Raw genomic sequence first — 13,287 nt, 5'->3', positions numbered from 1 at the left:
AACTACCACTCTCAGAAGATAAACGTGATCAAGAAATTGAAATAATAAAACAAACAGCTATTGAAAATGGCTATAAAAACTCCATAATAGACACTCTAAAACACTCAATAATGGCAAAGCAATCACAACACAAAAAACAAAAAGAAAATAATGTCTTGCATACAATCCCCTTTCTGGGTAACATTTCGTACCAGATTGCTAATGTCTTCAAACGGAAAGGCATAAGCATATCCTTTACAACAGACAACAAGATTGGACAGAAGTTACCCCACAACATCGGCACACGAAACCCACTTCATCACACAGGTGTGTACAAAATTGAATGTTTGGACTGTGACTGCTTCTACATAGGCCAGACAGGCAGATCATTTGAGATTAGGTTCAAGGAACACATGGCAGCACTAAAAAACAAAAAATACCACACATCAGCAATAGCTACCCACCTACATGAAACAAAACACCATGTTAACAACACAAGTATTAGCATCCTACACATCCAACCAAAAGGCAGAAAACTAGACATCCTTGAAACACTCCAAATATACAAACACCAAATGAAACAACCAGAATCCATTTTAAATGACAAAAATGACAATATTTACAATAGTATCATCTCTGTTTTCAGCAACTGCCTACACTCTTAAAATACACACACACACACACACACACACACACACACACACACACGTGCACATATCCTGATATTTACTATAGTATTGACAGCCGCCAAGAGTACAAGAGATTGACCTCATTCACAGATAATTCATCACACCAACAGCTTGTACCCCCTGTCAGCATCAACTACTGGCACAAATGTATATCTATCTGCATATTTTATAACATTAACCAGTGTATTACCCCAACCTTTAGGCAGCTAATATATGCAACATGTAATCTTAAGACTCCTTTCCACGTAAATGTTTCCTCTCATATAATCACTCCTTCCTTTCTCTCTCTCTCTCTCTTTCTTCAAAGAGTGTCATCTATGTATGATTTTACTGCTGTAGCCAATATGATCATTGTAATTCAAGCCTGTAACATTTTACCTAATTGTTATTAGCAAGTATGAAGTTTAAGCCATTTTAACATTTCACCTGATTGCATAAACGAGTACGAATGTTTAGCTGTTTTAACCTTTCAAAATTGGATTTATATACCACCTGAAGTACACACACATATATTTGACACCTCAAAACAAACACCTCCAAATGGTTTAAATGATTATTCTGTAATAATGTTGTTACAATGTATATTCTTTGCACTTTGCGATTATGTCTTCTCTTCTGCTGTACGAACCTTGCACCCAGCTGATTCCAGACGCCATATTTGTTTACAAATATGGCAGTATACATGTGAAGTGTTACGACAGAAAAAGGAACCTGTGACCACTGGAGGTACTCTAGTTTACTTATTAAAGTTTACCATTAAATAACAGTTTAATTTTTTGTCAAAAGTTATCCAAAACAATATTCTGAAATAGTGTCTTGTTTCTCCACTAGGCAGTGCCACAAGTTCCTCCAAATGTCGTAACACAACATACATACATATGTAACACTAACTAATGTAAATCCACCCGATGATGGAGGTTTAAACCTTCGAAACGCGTCGTGGAAAAAATAAAACGGTGACTGGTAACAGTAAACTTGTTGTTTCATTTAATGTCAGTAACAGTCACGGTAAAGCCTAACCTAAAAATGTTCGCATTTAAACTTGTAGTATCTCGAGGCCTCTTGCATGTATACAACCTTCTTTTATGATTCTTGCACCAAGTGTTAGCTATGATTAAGTTATGCTCTGTGTAAAATTATACCAGGCGACTGCCTCTTTCATTTCTTACCCCCATTCCATATTCACCTACTACGTTTGCTTCTCTTCCTTTTCCTACTGTCGAATTCCAGTCACCCATGACTATTAAATTTTCGTCTCCCTTCACTATCCGAATAATTTCTTTTATCTCATCATACATTTCATCAATCATTGTATATAGTTATGATATGGACACTGACAACATAGAACTTCAGATTGAACATCATAGAAGTTAAGTACTCAGTTGTAATAAAGTGCATCTTAACCACGAGTGCATTTTGCGTTGTAGTGAGAGGAAACCGGCCACCCAGCTACAATACTACCCTCTCCTCATCCAGCCAGGAACCACAAAACGTTACAAGAAGGCACACACACAACACCACAGACGTCCATACACGGTCCACTACGCTAGTGTTTACCATAGCTCGCCTCTTTCCACCTGTGGTGCAGACAGCAGTTACCTGCTCTTCTGGGGGTGTGCGTCTGCTGTTTGCAGGCTGCCCCCCAGTCATGGAGCGGCCTCTCCGTTTATTCTTAAGGCGGTGCAGCGTCGCTGCTGCCTCTCGTCTGTTCCACACGCCTTCTGGGATCTTTGAGTGCCGGTATGCCACATTGGAGATCGTGGTGGGGGGGGGGGGGGGCTTTGCGTCATCGTCTTTCTCGTCTTCTTCATCCATGTCCATATCAGTGTAGTCTGGATGCGTCATTGTAACTGGGGGACGGCCAGACTAACAAGGAGACAGTATAGTAGTCGGATTCTTGCAGGGCAGTGTCTGAGACACTGTGTTGAAACCAATAGCTGCATTCAGATAAGAATGAACTCGAAGACTGCGATTATGGTTCTGCATTAGCTGTGGGATATATCAGATCAAATGAAAATTTGTGCCGGATGGGGATTCGAACCTGGATTTCCCGTTTGTCGCTGATGTAGATCCATGATTATAATCTGCGACTACTTTCTTAATTTAATGCGGCTGTTGATCGTCGACGGAGTGTCTCAGACACAACAGTGGAGTATTTCCTGCTATGACAAGGCAATGACTAGAGAGAACAGTGTCTCGTCCTGTGCAGGAATCATGTTAATAAAGCGCGAGCTCAAGGAAGAGTAAACACCAGGACACATGGACACTTGAGCCACTTCTGGAAGTGTGCTCCAATAGCCGAATTGGTTAAGGCGACCACTCACCACAAGTGAGAAATACATGTTCGAGTCCTGGTCTGGCGCAAAGTTTCATTTGTTCTGAAATGTTCTACATCTGATGCGGAACCATAATCACAATTTACGAGTTCAGTCTTAATCATTTTTTTAAGTTATCCGTGTGTCTTTAATTCGCTAAAATTATGAAATTTGTGTGGTGATCTATGTGACTGCGTGGTAGAATGCATGTCTGCAAGTGGTGGCCCGGGCTCAATTCGCAGCTGAAAGAGAAATTTTAAACAAAAATAGAAGTTCCATGAGTACATAAACATGCAAACGGATTTAGCAGCATTCGAGAGTAGTAATCAATGGTTCCACTCTAGTTTTTGTAATTTTTTCGCTTTTTCCCTTTCAATTGTAATAACCATCATTTAAATATAACATTCATCAAATATATGATAATTAACATATATTTAAGTAACATTTTCATAAAAATTGCATGTGAATTGAGAAAAAAACACAAAAACACACATTTGTATGGCGTGCTCGATGCCGATAAAATTATTATTGTCCGTGTTTTATTACGCTAATCAGTCTGACTCATGTGAGATCACAGTTGTGGTATAAAACAATGGGCACAGTCGAAATAAAGAGTATTTGGTTTTTCATTTTTGCGCCAAAAATTTACTTTCTAATTTTTTTAATTTAAACGATATTTATTAACAATATAAGTAATTTAGGTTTTATGTTTGCAACGAAAACTGGAATTTTGCTTCCAGTATGTAATTACAAATAAGAAAACTTATATTTAAGAGAAAGATAATTAGGTATATGTTAATTGGTGTACATTTAATGAACTTTATATTTCAATGATATAGGTATTTGAAATGATTGGCGAAAAACGAAGAAAAAGCCACAAATGTGACTCGAACCAGTAATTATCAGTCTCGAACGGTTCGGAAGTTTTCCGTTTTTATATACTCTGGTGTCCAAAATTAAAGCAACAAACTGCTACTTCCTCATTCTGTGTCTAATTCACAATCTGTTAACAGATGTCTGTACGATCGTATTGGGAACGGAAGGTGGAATTTCGATGAATGGATGACAGCGGCAGTGGTGACATCAGGGCACCTATCAAACGGGGTAGTGTTTGCCTAGCAGTCCCGTATTTGCAGCTGCTGCGTACACAGTCACAGAGGGTGCACTATGGCACATACAGGACGCCTACAAAACTCTCTGCGATGGAGGGTCTAAGAAGAATGGAACAGGACGGTCGTAAATTGATGTGGTCCAATGTCTTAATGTGAATCGTTGAGTTGTTTGTCGGATGTGGCGCCAGTTCATAGAGACTGAAACTGTATCCTGAAGACTAGGTCAGGGCTGACCATTTGTGACACCAGAAAGAGAGGACCTTTATTTGGCTGTAAGGGCACGACGATTCTGTGTAAGTACTGCACAGCAACTGGCATCTGACCTCACAGCAGTAGTGGGGCAAAGACATCGTCGCCCCACTCTCCACTGTTGCCAGATTTCTTCAAGATGGCGGTTCCAAGATGGCGGTGATAGATATGGCAATGTCACAACGACGTCATGGCGGGAAGTTCAAATTTAGGTGGGAAGATAGACTGGGTTAACTCCACTAACCTAACCCCCTCTCTCCCCCCTCTCCTCCCTCCTCCCCTCCCCCTTCCCTCCTGTACTCCAGAAAATGGTGGGAAGTTCAAGTTCCAGCAAGACAATGCAACACACCACGGCTACCTCCGCTAACCTAAGAAAATGGCGGGAAAATAGGTCCCTTGGGCTACCTCCACTAATGAAAGTCCTCTGACTGCACCTCTTCATAGGAACTAACTGGGAAAGGACTCAGCCTGTGCTGGATGGGAAGGACATAAGTCTTTATTTTCAGTCTTTATTTAAACAGTTAGAGGCAATACCACCATTAAGTGTGTTGACGACGAGGTCTGGAGTCCAACTGACCTAGTACACAGTAAGGACACCAGGGGGTGTTTCGCACCTCCCATGACATAACCCAAGAAGGCTGTCTGGAGGATAAAAATGTCGGGAAAAGGACTCACCCTGTTCTGGGCTGCTGGAGGGAGAAAGGAGTGTACTTTATTTACTCCAGAACAATTTATTTAGGGACGGATTTGACATAGTATGTTTATTAAAAAGACACAAAGCACTCGCTATGATATTCTTGGGGTCACAATACACAGTTTACAGACCTGCAAACTACTCATAAATAATGCAGTACACTGATGTACAGACACGCAAACTACTCGTAAATCACACACATATTGCAGTATACTGATGTACAGACAAGCATACAGCTCGTAAATTGCCGAAATAATGCGGCACACAGCATACAGACATGCAAGAAACTTGTAAATTATCAAAAAATAATGCATGTGTAACACTATGCAAACACGCTCACAATGCTTAAACAGCCGAAAATAATGCATTGCACAAACACTCATTGCACGTGAAAGACGGTTTAGAACTATCATCAACTGCAATGTATCAGAGGCTCCAATGCGCACATGGGTCGACGCTACCGCGAGCCATCGCTGCTGTCGATGGCAGCCAGCTGGTGAAAGTCGCGTCTACAGCTAGAGTTCTACGAGTGTTATACTGATGTCACAGCACTCCAACACACACAAGCAACGCCCACCGTCCCCTGACTACTGGATTGCGCAGAACACAAGCGTTCACGCTCCCAGGAGTCGGGATACACCGTCGGCCCCCAGAAACAGTGATCGTGTCAGAACCAACTCGCTTTATTTGTTCATGAGACACAGAAAATATTAGATACTGACTCCCAGGTAGATGTCATTTTCCCTGACTTCCGGAAGGCGTTCGATACAGTTCCGCATTGTCGCCTGATAAACAAAGTAAGAGCCTACAGAATATCAGACCAGCTGTGTGGCTGAATTGAAGAGTTTTTAGCAAACAGAACACAGCATGTTGTTCTCAATGGAGAGACGTCTACAGACGTTAAAGTAACCTATGGCGTGCCACAGGGGAGTGTTATGGGACCATTGCTTTTCACAATGTATATAAATGACCTAGTAGATAGTGTCGGAAGTTCCATGCGGCTTTTTGCGGATGATGCTGTAGTATACAGAGAAGTTGCAGCATTAGAAAATTGCAGCGAAATACAGGAAGATCTGCAGCAGATAGGCACTTTATGCAGGGAGTGGCAACTGACCCTTAACATAGACAAATGTGGTGTATTGCGAATACATAGAAAGAAGGATCCTTTATTGTATGATTATATGATAGCAAAAGGAACACTGGTAGCAGTTATTTCTGTAAAATATCTGAGAGTATGCGTACAGAACGATTTGAAGTGGAATGATCATATAAAATTAATTGTTGGTAAGGTGGGTGCCAGGTTGAGATTCATTGGGAGAGTCCTTAGAAAATGTAGTCCATCAACAAAGGAGGTGGCTTACAAAACACTCGTTCGACCTATACTTGAGTATTGCTCATCAGTGTGGGATCCGTACCAGGTCGGGTTGACAGAGGAGATAGAAAAGATCCAAAGAAGAGCGGCACATTTCGTCACAGGGTTATTTGGTAAGCGTGATAGCATTACGGAGATGTTTAGCAAACTCAAGTGGCAGACTCTGCAAGAGAGGTGCTCTGCATCGCGGTGTGGCTTGCTGTCCAGGTTTCGAGAGGGTGCGTTTGTGGATGAGGTATCGAATATATTGCTTCCCCCTACTTATACCTCCCGAGGAGATCATGAATGTAAAATTAGAGAGATTCGAGCACGCATGGAGGCTTTGCAGAAGTCGTTCTTCCCGTGAACCATACGTGACTGGAACAGGAAAGGGAGGTAATGAGAGTGGCACGTAAAGTGCCCTCCGCCACACACCTTTGGGTGGCTTGTGGAGAATAAATGCAGACGTAGATGTAGAAACTGACGACACAACCTTCAGCTGCAGAGCCCTGCACAGGTCACCGTTGGGGTCCCACAAGCATGAGGCAGCGGCATCCTTTTAATACTTGGCACCTGAGAAATTCCTGTTGAAATGTGAGTTCACCTAGACACCATTGCTGGCGTGATGACGCATAGCTGCGGTGCAGGTCCAGTGTCGAGAGAGATGTTAGCATGGCAGCTAATAGGTTTTCAATGTTATACTGATGTCACATTTCTATGTAAATAAAGGAATGTCCGCCGCCCCCCCCCCCTCCCCCCCTGGATGTGCTGAAGAAATCTGTTCCAGAATAACATTGACTGCTTTCTCCTTAGAAATCCTAATGGGACAGCCCATTCATCACTGAATTTACCCGTCAAACTGCTGCCAGTGTGGGAGCACCATCTGTCATTGTTTTCTTGTTTTCTGCAGATGAGACATTCAGTGGCAGGAAGCTATTTTGTACAGATCGCCATATTGCATTGACAGTTAAACCTTGCAAAAGTGCCATACATATCGTCAAATATGGAAAGACTCTTACTCAATTACACTGCTCTGCCACTGAGGATGGGGGTTTGAATATTAGAGCAGTGAAACTGATTTCCAACGCAGAAATATATCAGCACGTACGATGTCAATGTACTAAACATACAATTCGTATCCTGCGCCATACAAAATCGCCCCTTTAGCATCATTCATATAGCTATCGACCGCCAGACAATCGTACATATACCGCAAAGGCAGACTGCATTAGCACATCATCCATAGCACTCAATTACACTGCTCTGCCACTGAGAACAGAAGCTTCAATATTAGAGTGTGAAAGCGATCTACAACACTGCAATATATCACCACTTACTGTGTCCATGTAGTAAACATACAATTTGTATCCTGCGCCATACAAAATCGCTCCTTTGCAGCATTCATATAGCTATCGACTGCCAGACACTCGTACATATACTGTGAAGACAGACAGCACCGTATATACTCCTTGCAGCACTAGATATTTTCCTACAGCCGACGGCCACAAGAGACCCACTTCTGACGTGTGACCAGAGCGCCCTCGACGGACTGAAGTCACTCACCGAACTGTTGTACAATTACAAGTCCGTTTCTACACCAACCTCGATACTCTGGGTATTACAATAACACATGTATTTTCACACATGGTTTGTCAAAATATAACATTTACAAGATACTTCTCGATATCAAGCAAATGGAAACATCGTTTGCATAGCAGTATCGCTTGTGGAACATAATTCCTAGGAAATAGACTTTAAATTATTTCTCTAGAATCCCCAAACTTAAGCAAGGTTGAGCTTGCTGTAAACCACTGAGTAACTAGAAACTTATCCTGTCTGCGAAAACCTTTACGTGAAAACTAAAAAAAAGGAGAAACTGATATTTTCACTAGCGAATACCGATGTCAGTGATGTAACAGATTACAAATCATCCCTATAATTTACAAAGTCAACTAAGGTGTTTTTCATGTCTAGAGAACCACCTAACTTGTCTTCCACCTGTCTTTCACCTGCTAGATGCGCACACAACAATCGATGTTCTCTCAACTAAATAAAGACTGGAAATGTGAAGAGGCAGTCAATCGGATGATTTACATGGGAGGGAATAATGGTCCAGCACAAACACATGTCCATATTGAATCTTCTCAAATTTCCACACGATCACGAAAGCTGTCCAACACAAACTAAGTATTAGTTTGCTATTCGGCCATCTAGAGGACGACATGGTTAAGTCAGCTACATTCCTGCATCCCAACAGGTCTCTCCATTCGGACAGCTCCTACCATTAGCCAGAAACGTGAATCCTTCCCGCCACAGGCAACAGGTGCTGCGCGGCACGCACACCCATTCAGACAATCATTCTAGGAAACCGATCACATTTATATATTTTATCATTGTACTTACAATTAAATATTACGGACATGGTCTCAGCTGAACGACATTCGACAATGAGCGAAGTATTGGAAATATGGACTGCTGATGGGTGTTGCTCTGGAAATAGAAATATCTGTAGCATTCTTATGACTTGACATACTCTTCCCTTTGCTATCACAGTATTCCACGTCAAATCCATACCTAGCTCATGACTGGACATAGTCATTTCCTACTAAGTATAATACTTCGCCAATAACTGATTGCTGGCAATAGTAAATAATACTGACCGAAAATCAACGATGGTTGGACATGTCTCATAAGTTTTTCTTGCAAGTGGTACCACTGTGTCTTAGAAAGGGAAACGTAATCGTCTTACAAACCGCCAGATATTAAAAAACACTACCATATTGTTATCATAAGCGGTCATGGTTCTACAGGTGCACAGAAGTATCCATGTTATAAGCTTTATGAATCTAGGTATGGCATTACCACCGAATGAATTGGTTTTTCCAGACAAATACCAGGACACTAAATATAGTCAGTGAGCGTAGGTGTGTACATTATCAGACTAGCAGTGTGGTTACAAATAGCCCCCGACGCAACCTCGTGATAAAATCGCTGAATTTTGAAAGTGATTCGGCTAAGGAACGTCTTATGAAACCACAGTTTGCAGCTCCCTCATGCTGCCCCTAGATATTTCTCCAGTATTTGTAATGTATTCTGTCTTGGAACCATGTCAGAGGTTCCACGATATATCCACTGGATTATAGGTGATGGTTGATTGAAAAGGATCACAAACAGTAGATGGCATGCTTATTGAGGTCATAAGAAATGTGCATAGGCTTCTCAGATATTTAGTGTTATGCCATCTGCTAGAAATGATGTCTATGATTTGGAATCAAGTCTTTCCATTCAACTGCATGTCTCAATTGGATCCTATGGAGAAGTCCTTTAATGATTACAGGCACTAGTGAATCATATTTCTGGCACTCTCATATCTAGTAATGATTCACCTTTCCAAAACCTGTCTGCTACAGTAAAATTCCAACGTGGTTTTAGGTAGTCCCTACACACCTTGCAACTGCTGCCATTTCTGCAGCTTTGTGCATGTGATCGTTCCATTTAAGTCGGAATTGAGCGAAAGTTGGACGGAGCCATATCCACCACCTTCTGCAACCCGTGTAGAAACAGAGTGACCTGAGCTAGTGCGACTGATCCATGTTTCGATCATTCAGTGGCAATGGGAACAAGTTGTCATAGCTCTGCCAACAGTGTATGACGTGTAAGGCCAGTGCAAATGAAGCCTGCTCATATAGCACTAGATAGTACAGGAAATGGGAGAAAGACGAGTATTTTGCTACTGCATTGTGGTGTGTCCCCAAACTACATACAGATACTACATTCCGAAGCAGATCTACGTCCCTCAGACCCATTCACATATATCAGCCAAATATGTTATCTTCATTATTCAGAACCACCCAACTGAGAAAAATTACAAACTGTAAAAGCTCCACTAACTACATCCGATAGAGAACTCGATAAGATTTATACCGCATCTCTCTCCTCCCAAATATTAAAAACAAATACCGTCTGCATGCCAGCATCGAGCACATGTGACGATACTATTATTATAAATATACAGGTATTGATCCACTGCACAGACCAGTTTAAAGTTCCATCATATGTACTTAGGAGGATGTATCCCACAAGTCAAAGAGACCCTCCCTGTGACACTGTTTCGTTGTTTGAAACATTGTTTTTTTTCTGCTGTAACCTGTTTTGCACACTGCCATAGATTTTGTTTTTTCCCTCACGACTTCGAGGTCTTTGTCAGGTTCTAAACTGACATTAACACGTTCTGAACCTCACACTGGATTATTTTAAATAAAATACAGTTACAACTTAAGGAAACTGGGAAAGTTTGGCGGCGCTATGGAGAGTTTTCAAACTGCAGTCCGAAGGTGATTGACAGCCTCCACATTTAAACTCATCTGTCACAGTGACAGCATAGCTGATGGTTCTGCATTTCGTTTCGACTGATTCCTGATATTGCAGCCATGGGTGCGATCACTGTTTCATTGCTAGCCATCCTCAGAAGGTGTTGTACCTCTACCAAAACTGTTTTTCCAACTGAAACAAGCGATGTCAGTCAATCATTATATGGTAACCAACAATGTACCAGTGAATGGATGGGATGGAAAAGACACCATTGATGCATCACAGTTGATAGTGCGAACAATTTTAGCAATTTTACAGTAATTTCAAAACCAACCAATGATGCGACAGCATGTTTCCCCAATTTCAGTATCATAGCCAAACTGCCCCTTCTCTACTTTGCCAGTGTCATTGCGAATGTAGATAGATGACTGTGCAGTACGTCCATTCATTGTTAATTCTCGAACACATACATCATCAAGGTTTACCAGACAATGCTCTACATATTTCTGACACCTACAGCATAGTGCATAATTTACAATCTATCTCTATGCGGATGGGAGTCACAAAGGATTCTCGCAGTCTTAGGATAAAATTAGAGACTGAAATACCCACTCGCACTGTCTTTGACCCACCCACCCTGCAGCACCATTACTTATTTAACCTGCAGCCGACCAGAAGTAGACCACTACATTCCACATCTTGTGAATGAATGGAACTTGTTGAGTCAGTCCTCACCCATCCAAGTGCTCAAGATTTCTTCAGATGCGCCCATGTTGAGAAGGTTAGCTCTTCTTATCGATGTGGGTGACTTGTGACCGTTGGCTGTGGTAAAATATCTAGTGCTGCAAGGAGTATATATGGTACTGTCTGTCTTTGCGGTATATGTACGAATGTCTGGCAGTCAACAACTATATGAATGATACAAAAGGGGCGATTTTGTATGGTACAGGGTACGAATTGTATATTTACTACATCAACATGATATGTGATGATGTATTGCAGTTTTGGAGATCGGTTTCATGCTCTAATACTCAAACTTCTGTTCTCAGTGGCAGAGCAGTGTAATTGAGTGCTATGGTGCATGTGCTTATGCTATCTGTCTTCATGGTATGTGTACGATTGTCTGGCTATCGATAGTTATATGAATGATGCAAATGGGTGATTCTGTATGGTGCAGGATACGAATTGTATGGTTACTATATCGACATCGTACATGGTGATATATTTCCGGGCTGGAGATCAGTTTTATGCTCTAACATTCAAGCACCTGTCCTCATTGGCAGAGCAGTGTAATTGAGTAAGAGTCTTTCCAGATTTGACGATATGTAGGGCACTTTTGCAGGGTTTAACTGTCAGTGAAATATGGCGATCTGTTCAAAATAGTTCTTTGGCACTGAAAGGCTCATCTGCAGAAAACAATGGCGGACAGTGCTCCCACACCGGCAGCAGTTTGATGGGTAAATTCAGTGACAAACAGGCTGTCCCCTTAGGATTGCTAGTGAGAAAGTAGTCTATGTTATTCTGGAACAGATTTCTATAGCGTGTGCAGACAGGGGTGATGACAAGCCTGTTATTTACATAGACATATAACATCAGTATAACACTGAGAAACTTTTAGCTTCTGTGCAAACATTTCTCTCGGCACTGGACCCACACTGCAGCTAAGCGACATCGCACCAGCAACGGTGCCTAGGTGAACACGTATTTTGACAGGAACTTCTCAGGTGAAAAGGGGCCACTGGTGCATCCCAACTACTAGGAGGATGTGCAGTTGCATCCTGTGCAGTCCACAGGACAGGGTACAGTGGGCGGTGGGTGAGCGTGTTCGAGTCCTGTGATGTCAGTATAACACTCGAAGAACTCTAACTGTAGACGCGACTTTCACATGCTGGCTGTCATTGGCAGCAGCAGTGGCTTGTGTCGTCGTCGACGGATGCGCATGTTGGAGCCTTTGATATGTGTCAGTTGATGATAGTTCGAAAGTGCTTTTTAGTGCAATGAGTGTTTGTGCACTGCATTATCTTCGGCTGTTTAAGCATTGTGAGCATGTTTGCATAGCGTTACACAGGCATTATTTTTTGACAGTTTACTAGGTGCTTGCATGTCTGTATGCTGTGTACTGCATTAATTCGGTAATTTAAGAGTTGTTTGCGTGTCTGTACATCAGTGTACTGCATTATTTACGAGTAGTTTGCAGGTCTGTAAACTGTGTATTGTGACTCCAAGCATGTCAGAGTGAGTGTTTTGTATCACTGTAATAAATAGACTATGTCAAATCTGTCCCTAAATAAATTGTTCCAGAATAAATAAAGTATACCCCTTCCACTCTCCAGTAGCACAGTACAGGCTGAGTGTTTTTCCCACCAGTTTTACCCTCCAGACGGCCATCTTAGATTATGTCACGGAAGGGGTTATGGCACCCTCTGGTGTCAGTACTGTGTACTAGTTCAGTTGGACTCCAGCCAGACCTTGTGGTGAACTAACTTGATGGCGGTATTGCCTCTAACTGTTTTAATAAAGACTAAAAGTAAAGACTTATATCCATCCTATCCAGCACAGGCTGAGTCCTTTCCCAGCCAATTCCTAA

This window comes from Schistocerca serialis, chromosome 2, assembly GCF_023864345.2.
Source record: "Schistocerca serialis cubense isolate TAMUIC-IGC-003099 chromosome 2, iqSchSeri2.2, whole genome shotgun sequence".
NCBI lineage: Eukaryota > Metazoa > Arthropoda > Insecta > Orthoptera > Acrididae > Schistocerca > Schistocerca serialis.
The sequence above is the reverse complement of the archived record's forward strand: the minus strand, read 5'-3'. Positions refer to the sequence as shown.